This window comes from Gossypium arboreum, chromosome 10 (assembly GCF_025698485.1).
Source record: "Gossypium arboreum isolate Shixiya-1 chromosome 10, ASM2569848v2, whole genome shotgun sequence".
NCBI classification, from domain to species: Eukaryota; Viridiplantae; Streptophyta; class Magnoliopsida; order Malvales; family Malvaceae; genus Gossypium; species Gossypium arboreum.
Window position 1 is genome coordinate 55,845,529 of NC_069079.1, and position 9,354 is coordinate 55,854,882.

The 9,354-nt window shown below is 36.6% G+C and overlaps 1 long non-coding RNA gene across 1 annotated transcript; it reads left to right on the forward strand.

Annotated features, from left to right (window-relative positions):
• The first annotated feature begins 6,977 nt into the window (after positions 1-6,977).
• Positions 6,978-8,089, forward strand: LOC128281472 (uncharacterized). The gene is made up of 2 exons (XR_008271683.1): positions 6,978-7,066; positions 7,861-8,089. It is a non-coding gene; the product is annotated as an uncharacterized LOC128281472 (long non-coding RNA).
• Positions 8,090-9,354: the final 1,265 nt, after the last annotated feature.

A 9,354-nucleotide genomic window follows, 5' to 3' on the forward strand; every position in this document is an offset into this window, starting at 1 on the left:
TCGAATCTTTTTTTCTTTTTTTGTGTTGTTTTTTCTTTCTTTATATATAAATATATTGTTAAAAAATTTACCTTTTCTCGCCACTGTATGGTGGTGGCATGGTGTGATTTACGACGGCGACACGATTAATCGACCGATGACCCCCCCCCTTGGCCGGATTTCCTTCCCTCCCCCTCCCTTCTCTCTTCTTTCCCCTTCTTTTTTAGGTATTTTATATATATTATGTATATATTTTTAATGCCATTAGTTATATATTTCTTATGTATATATTCTTAAATACTATTATATACAATATATATATTTTAAATACCATATTGTGTATATATTATTATTACAAATTATTACTATTGCTAGTATTATTATAACTATTATTATATTAGTGTATATTTTATGTACATATGTATATATATATATTTTTGCACATATCATTATTTTATATTATTATTGTAAATTTTTATGTATATATTTTTTATGTACGCTTTCCTAATATTTTCTTTTATTGTAGATATTATTATTATTATTACATACTTTTATTATATGCATATATATATATGTATTTTTATGTACATATTATTATTTTATATTATTATTACCAAATATATCATTTTTCCTATTTTATTATTAGTACATGATTTGTTTTTATTTTGTAAATATCATTATTATTGTTATTCTAATATTCTAGTATTCCATGTTATATTTTTCATTAATGATATCATTTTTTGCGTCCTTTATCTATTTTTAATTTCTCACTTTAGGAATATTTTTCTCATGTTTTAATTAATTTCAAAAATAAGGCAATGTACCGATTTAATATTAAGCCATCGATTTCATCGCTATGTTGGGTGAAATTATCGGCTTGTGTTAAAAACGGACACCCTTTCTAAAAAAAATCGAAAACTAAAATTTCTCATTTTAAATCGGATCACGATTAAATATTATATTGAACTCGTATTTTGAAAATCAAGTCAACACATGTTTATGAGATACCAATTTTGGGCGTCGCGAGGTGCTAATACCTTCCTCACGTAGAATCGACTCTCGAACCCCAATTTTTCTCTGGATTTTCATGTAGACCTAAATTTGGCCTTCTTTTTGTTTTAAAATAATTTTATTAGGTGTCCGATCACACCTATAAAAAGGATCGTGGCAACTCCTTTGTTAATAAAATCGAAAGTTGGTTTTCAAATGTTTAATAAATCGCCACAATTAGCGACCGTTTAAACTAATTTTTTTTACGTCGCTACACTAGCGACTCTCTTGGGAATAAAATCAAAAGTCGGTTTAAATTTTCAAATAATCGCCTTAATTAGCGACCGAAAGCGAAATTAAATAATTTTTACGTCGCTACAGTTGGCGACTCCGCTGGGGAATAAAATCAAAAGTCGGTTTAAATTTTCAAATAATCGCCTTAATTAGCGACCGAAAGCGAAATTAAATAATTTTTACATCGCTACAGTTGGCGACTCCACTGGGGACCTCCATTTTTGAGAGTCGAGTTGAATTAAACGCGTGTTGTCAGAAGGATTGCAAGTTTCTCCCACACACCGTGCACTTGCATTTTGCATAACATAAGCTCTCTACCCGGCTCGTCTGCTTGAAAGTAAACGCTATGCCTTCGTGAGTTAACTCGTCCCTCCAAGACAAAGCTAGTGAATACTTTCGGTTACATATGACTTATGCTTTCGTGAGTTAACTTGTCCCTCCTTATAGGCATAAGTAAATGTAATCCTCGAATTGAACTCGTGAGCCTCAGTAATGGGTTATGACCGAGGCTTCGTGCTAATCTTAGCAGATGATAGTACGAGCAATTCGAGTACTGCTCTAGAACCAAAACCGCATATAGTGAACTATACGAGCCACCCAACTAGAGCCATGCCGAACCTCTCGCTCGTTTAGTAGTCACCAAATAAGTACACGGAAAAGCACATCTTACCTTCTATTTCTTTTACATTTGTGCTTTCTAAGCAAGGGAATCGAGTCCATTGGACCAAGTAGCTTAATTTGTTAGATTTTCCACAGTTTTTCTCTGTTTATATGTGTTGCGCTAACCAAGGTCGTTTGTCTGTATTTTTATTTTTCATCATGCATCGAAGGCATCTTGTTAAGAAGGTGTTGATTAGAGATTGGTTGCCAAAAATGGGTTTCTAATGGAGGAGTCAATTATACGAGTGACCGAAACGTTGTGTAATACTCCTTTGATTAAGGAAATGCCTAAATAGGGGCTATCTTGAAATTAACACCAAATTTTTGCATATTCATTCATGACTGACATTCATTTGATATTCATGCATTCATTCATACATTGCATATCCCATACTCGGTCGCTGAAGATAAAATATATAATTCGCAGTTGTAATACCACAAGACTGGAACCACGTCATCCGTATAAAACGCGCCGACAAGCTAGAGTAATGGAGGCTGAATTCAATGAGAGAATTGAAAGGATGGAAAGGGCTCAAAAGGAATTACAAGAGCAACTGGCCAAATCGCAACAAGAAACGAGAGATCTAATGGTGAGATCTCGAGAGGAATCACTCGAGCAAAGAGATCAGATGGCCAAAATGATGGAGATGATGACAACTTTGGTCAAAGGAAAAGGACCCGCAGAACCCGATGTTATGGAACCTCGGTCAAGAATTCACCACGATCAGATCCACTCTATCCCCGGATTCACTCCACCACCCGCATATACAACACAAAGAGGGTATACTCAAGGGAACCCACAGCCTTGGAACAACGACCTATGCCACCTACTCCACCCACTAACTGGGGCAAGGAATATTCGTGTCGAACCGAGGGGCAAGCCCTGCTGATCCACTAGTTCCAGATCTGGATGACCCAGCAGAGGTAGCCAAGTTGAAATTGGGTAATCATGATACAAAATATAGAAGTCTAGAGGAAAGACTCAAAGCAACAGAAGGCACTGAAGTATTCTTCGCACTAGGTGCCAAAGAACTCAGTTTGGTACCTGATCTAATCTTGCCTCCGAAATTCAAGGCGCCTGATTTTGAAAAGTATGATGGGACAAGGTGCCCAAAAGCACATCTTATCATATTCTGTCAAAAAATGACCGGTTATGTGAACGAGGATAAGCTACTTATACATTGCTTTCAAGATAGTCTAACAGGGTCAGCTCTTCGGTGGTACAACCAACTCAGTAGAGAAAAGATTCGATCCTGGAAGGACTTGGCGTCAGTATTTTACGAGCAGTACAAGCATGTGTCGGATATGGTGCCAGACCGGATGACCTTGCAAATGATGGAGAAAAAGCCATCAGAAACCTTCAGACAGTATGCGCAGAGATGGAGAGACGTCTCGGCCCAAGTGGAACCCCCGCTAACAAAAACGGAGATAACCGTTCTCTTTATCAACACCTTAAAGGCGCCATTTTATGACAAATTAGTGGGAAGTGCCACGAAAGAGTTTACGGATATTGTAATATCTGGTGAGCTCATAGAGAATACCGTCAAGAGCGGTAGAATGGAAGGCTTAGAAGGTTCAAAAAGGGCAGCACCTATGAAGAAGAAAGAACCAGAAGCCCACATGGTGGGAATGGAAAACCGTTATGCCCCTAATCCATATCCAAATCAACTCCGACCTCGAAATTATCCACCTCCAAATTTCTATTATCCTCCTCAAACCCCTTATTACCAAGCACCACCTCATTCCTATCCCGTTTACGCCACGAACAATCAAAGACCCGTCACCTCATTCCCACAAAACACGGTACCCGCTCAAAGGCAAACCAGAAATGAACCAAGACCAGCAAGGCCTACTCCCGAGAGACTGCAGTTTACTCCCATCCCTGTGTCGTATGGGGAATTGTACCCAAAACTTTTGGAGAAACAACTGATTTCTTCCCATTACATGGCACCCCTTAAACCTCCATACCCGAAATGGTACGATCCAAACGCTAGTTGTGCATACCATGCCGGGAACCAGAGGCATTCTTCTGAGAACTGTCTTGCTTTCAAGAGGAGAGTTCAAGGGCTCATTGATGCAGGCATTTTGCGATTTGATGGTACTGGCAGTACGGCTGGGAATCCATTCCCAAACCACACCGAAGGGAATGTGAGCGCAGTAGGAGAGGAGGACAAACGACAAAGTAGAAGATGGGTTACTGAAATAAAAACACCTCTGCAGAGAATCTGGGAGGTACTAGTTGAAAAAGGGTTACTCTGTCGCTTTAACGGAATATTTGAAGGAAAAGATGCAAAAGGTCACAGTTTTTGTGAGTTCCATGGCATTGAAGGGCACGACATTCAGTCCTGCGAGGAATTCAGAAATTTACTGCAAAATATGATAGATAACAAGGAGATTGGGATTTTTTGTAAAGCCAAAGAGGCAGATAGTGGAGAAATATGTGCCTTTGACAATCAATCATCGGGTTTCCGTATAAGCGCCGAATCGACCGTTAATAATTTTTATGACGCGAAGAAGGAGCCGGTGAAACCAAAATGATAATCAAGTACCATCTCCTTTCCTTATAAGGACAATAAAGCGAGACTGTGAAGTACAATGTCAATATCATCGCACTGAAGGGAAAAGCCCAAGCCACAATCAAGACATTGAGAAGTAGGTCATTTTACCCGATGGGCGTTGTTATTCAAAGAAGTCGAACCAAGAAAAAGAATAGTGATTGGAAGCAAAAGGGAAAGCGGTGATGCACGAAGTCGAAGTCGAGCAAGAAATTCCACCCGTGCAAGAAACCAAAAAGCCTGTGAATGAGGAAGAAGCTCAGGAATTCTTGAAATTTATCAAGCACAGCGAGTATAGTGTGGTGGAACAATTGAGTAAGCAGCCAGCACGAATCTCGCTTTTATCTCTCTTTAAATTGAGCCACACCTAATACTTTATTGAAGGTGTTAAATCAAGCTTATGTGGCCAACAACATATCCGTTGAGAAGCTTGATAGGTGGGTAAATAATCTAAATGCGGACAATTTCATCTCTTTTAGTGATGATGAGATACCGCCAAATGGTAGAGGCTCGGTGAAAGCGCTACATATCACGACTCGCTGTAAGGGCTACATAATACCGAACGTATTCATTGATAATGGGTCAGTGTTAAATGTTATGCCATTGGCCACGCTTTCCAGAATACCGATGGATTTGTCCTACTTAAGGCCCTGTCATTCCACGGTAAGGGCATTCGACGGAACAAGACGAGAAGTTATGGGAAAAATTGAGATCCCTCTAGAAATGGGTCCCTACATATACGATGTTGAGTTTCAAGTCATGGACATTACACCATCATACAATTGTCTCTTGGGAAGACCTAGGATCCATTCTGCTGGAGCAGTCCCATTGTAATGGCCTAAATTCAAGGTTATCGGAACAATGGTTTCGTAACCATAAATCCGATTTAAAGAGAAATTTATTTCAATATTTTTGCTTGAAAATTTATATGATAGAAAAATCGTATGAAAATATTGATAGGAAAATTTTATCAATTTAGTGATTAGTTAGAAAAAGAAATTATTGAAGAAATTGGGTAAAATAAGGTATTGGGACCTCTATCTCGTAAAACCGAGTCAAAATAATTTTATAAATATTTATGAAATGTTATTAATGTGGTATTAAAATTTCGTTAGGAAATTTTAATGTTTGGGTAGTCAATTAAATGAAAAGGACTGAATTGTAATAGGTGTAAAAGTTGCTAGAATGATTAAATAGCTTATTAGTCTAATGAGAAAGGATATAAAAGGCAATTAGACCCAAAAGTTATTTGGGCTGGACGGCAAGGGTATGAAATCAGCAGAAAAATTGATAAATTAAGGGTAAAATTGGAATATTGCAAAATTAACTAAATAAAACTAGGACTAAATAGGAAATATCTAGATTTCTCTTCATTTCTCTTCAATTCCAGCAGCTAAAAACGCCATAGGAGGGTTCTCTAAGCTGGTATTTCATAATTTTTGCACCAAGTGAGTTAATCCTTGCCTTTTTCTTGTAATTTTTGTGTTTCTAAGACTTTTACAACTAGATCCTACTATTAAATTCATTAGTTTTTGATTTCATGGATGAAATTTAAAGTCACCATGGTTGAGTGCTGTAAGTTTATGATGAAATAGAATGAAATTAAAGTTTTAGTTTGTTTATGAGATGATTTTATTAGGCAATTTCAATGGAAATTGATTTTTGGGACCTAATTGTGAAAATGTTTGGAATTAAAGTCTATTGCTGAAATTCTGATTCCTAAAGGTTGTAAACTAGTTTAAGGTGATAGAATAAAATGTTAATTGAGAAAAATCAGCTCAATTGAGAGGCTAATTGAGTAGGGACGAAATTATCATTTATTAAAAGCTTAGGGAAAAATGGTAATAAACAACTTGCACTAAAACAGTTTGGACAGCAGCAGTAGACTAACTTTGAAAAATCACCAAAATTGTAGGAATCGAATTAGAAGATGAAAAAATATGGAATTAAATCTTATTGAGTCTAGTTTCTCATAGAAGAAATATTATAAGCAATGGATTTGTAAATTTTGAGATATAATGAATTTTGTGAGACAAGGTCAGAATGAATTCAGGTTCCCCTGTTCTGACTTTGAAAAATTATAAAAATTGAATAAAAATAATTAGGGACTTAAATTTATATGTCTAGAATTCTGAATGAGTCTATTTTAATAGAAACAAACAAGAACATCATTTGAATTCTGTATAAAGAGATAATTTATTTTAGTGAAGAAGGGTCAGAACTGTTAGACAACAGAACAGGGGTGACTTTGAAGAATAAACTGTACTGATTGGCTAAACCAAAAATTCTGAAAATTTTATGGTAAAAATATATGTGAGTCTAGTTTCAGGGAACATTAACGGATCTTAATTTGGAGTTCCGTAGCTCAAGTTATAAATAATTTAGTGACTATGACTCAAGTAGACAGCTTTGAATGAACTATAAATAATAGTTGAATTATAGAGAATGTTGCATATGAACATGAAATGTATTAAATTGATAATTAAATTTATTTATTTAGATCCAGAAGATTCAAATACGAAGCTAGATCGAGGAAAGGAAAAAGTTTGGGATTAATATATTTTTACTGTTTACAAACAAGTATCAAGGTAAGTTCGTGTAACTTGAATTATATTCTTAAATGCATGTTTTTGATATGAATATGATTTGAATGTTCATTATATGGAAATTTATGAAACATTGATATATTTGATAAAATGGGAAGAAATCCCGTTTGAATGAAAGGAAAATTCAATGGATCTCTGAAAAGGAATTGACGGTAAAAAGGATCTAGCCCGGACGAGTGATCCTATCCTGATATAGCCCTCCCGAAGAATATGTGTAAAATGGATTTAGCCCGGACGGTAATCCGAATTAGGTCTCAATTTAGCTTTGGACTGGTAATTCAGATCCAAGCTCATTAGAGTAATTGTCGCTTGTGATTTAGCCTGACCGGTAATCCCGACAATACTCTATGAGTTTATATTGCGGGATTTAGCTCGACCGGTAATCCCACCGCAAGGTTGAGGTTCATGAGTGTGCTCTCTCGAAATGGAAATGTGCGACATGAATATGAATTGACGGACCGAATTGTACACTAAAAGTGTACCTCTGAAAATCCATCGAAATTCGATAAATTCAACGGGATAAATATGAAAATAATAAGGAATGAAAATCATGGTATTGATGAGTACATCAATCATGGTATATATATATTATTGATACATGGAAATTATTGTACTAACTTGAATGTTGAGTTTGTGCATGTTAGGGTAATAATGCATTGAATGGATATATGAATGTTTATTATATTGTATTGAAAATATTAGGTAAGTATAATTCTTGTTACATGAGCTTACTAAGCACAAAGTGCTTACCCGCTTCCTTTTCCCCTGCTTTGTAGTGTTAAGAGCTCGGAGGTCGGATTTGGTCGGAGACACATCACACTGTCAACCTCAGGATTTCGGTATATAAAGAAACTTTATTTTGGAAATCAATGGCATGTATAAGCTAACAAAGTAAATGTTAACGTGAAATGAATGTAAAGTTAGCCATTAGTATGGTTAACAAACCTGGTTATAGATATGTGATGACGTTATCTTATATAAATGCATGAATCTATCATGAAAATATGTTGAATTGAAAAAAAAAAATTAATTCGTAAACTCCGGTAATGCCTCGTACCCTATTCCGGCAATGAATACGGGTAGGTATTACACCCATCATCCCTCCATCAAAAGGTAAAATTTATCATGGATGGCTGTTTGGTCACTGTCGAGGGAGAAGAAGACATTGTAGCATCTATTTCTGCCGACGCACCATATATTGAAGTGAGTAAAGACGCTCTGAAATGTTCCTTCCGATCTCTTGAATTTGTCAATGCCACATTCATCGCTGAGGGAAACAGAATTCTCGAGCCAAAACTGTCGAGAAATACCAAGATGGGTGTCAAGTTGACTGTAGGAAAGGGAGCCCGAGCAAGGAAAGGTTTGGGAAGGTACCTGCAAGGAATAGTCAGGGCTCTAAAGCCAGTACATCACAAGGTCCGATACGGTTTGGGGTTCCAGCCGAACATGCGTCAAAGAAGAAAACAGTGGAAAAAAGATCAGGAGAGAAGGATTGCGAGAACTTTGGGCCGAGAAGTAGAATGGGAGCTCATAACATACCCTCCTTTGTCAAAAACATTTACATCTGCGGGAATGATATACCCCGGACAGGATAATATACAAAGCACGCTGTTTTTAATTGAAAAGGGTCTTTAGAATGTCAGTATAAATGTCATTGACAAAGGAAGTGAGGCTATTAAAGATGTTTCAACGATACGCCATTGTCCTCTGGGTTTTATGTTGAACAATTGGACTGCTGAGGACCTTCTTGTAGTTTATAAGTCTTCAAAGTAATGCTCAAACATTAACATTCTATTGTGTCCTTAGATATAATAGAATTCTTTTGTAAGAGCTTGCATTCACTCTTTATCATTTAAATGAATATCAATGAAGATGCATTTTATCACGATCTTTCTCATTATCACTAATTTCATAATCATCTCCTCATTTCATAGCCTATCTGTACATTTGCCTCATACCATGCCATAACATTTCGTTTGTTGGTTCCAATACTTGGATGGCCCTCTATAGTTTCCTTTTCCATTCAACTTTCAGGTGCTCAGATATCAATTGCATGAACAAACCTGTTACGAGTCCTGAAATCGATTTTGAGAAGGCTGCTTGTTTAGGAGAATGGTGGAACAAGAGGATAAACAGATTTTGCCTCATCAAGAATCTGTTGAAACAATAAATCTGGGAATTGAAGAAAGGAAGCAAGAAGTGAAGATTGGGACTTCTATTTCAGGGGGCACCAGGCATAATTTGATTGCTTTGCTCCGCGAGTACAAAGA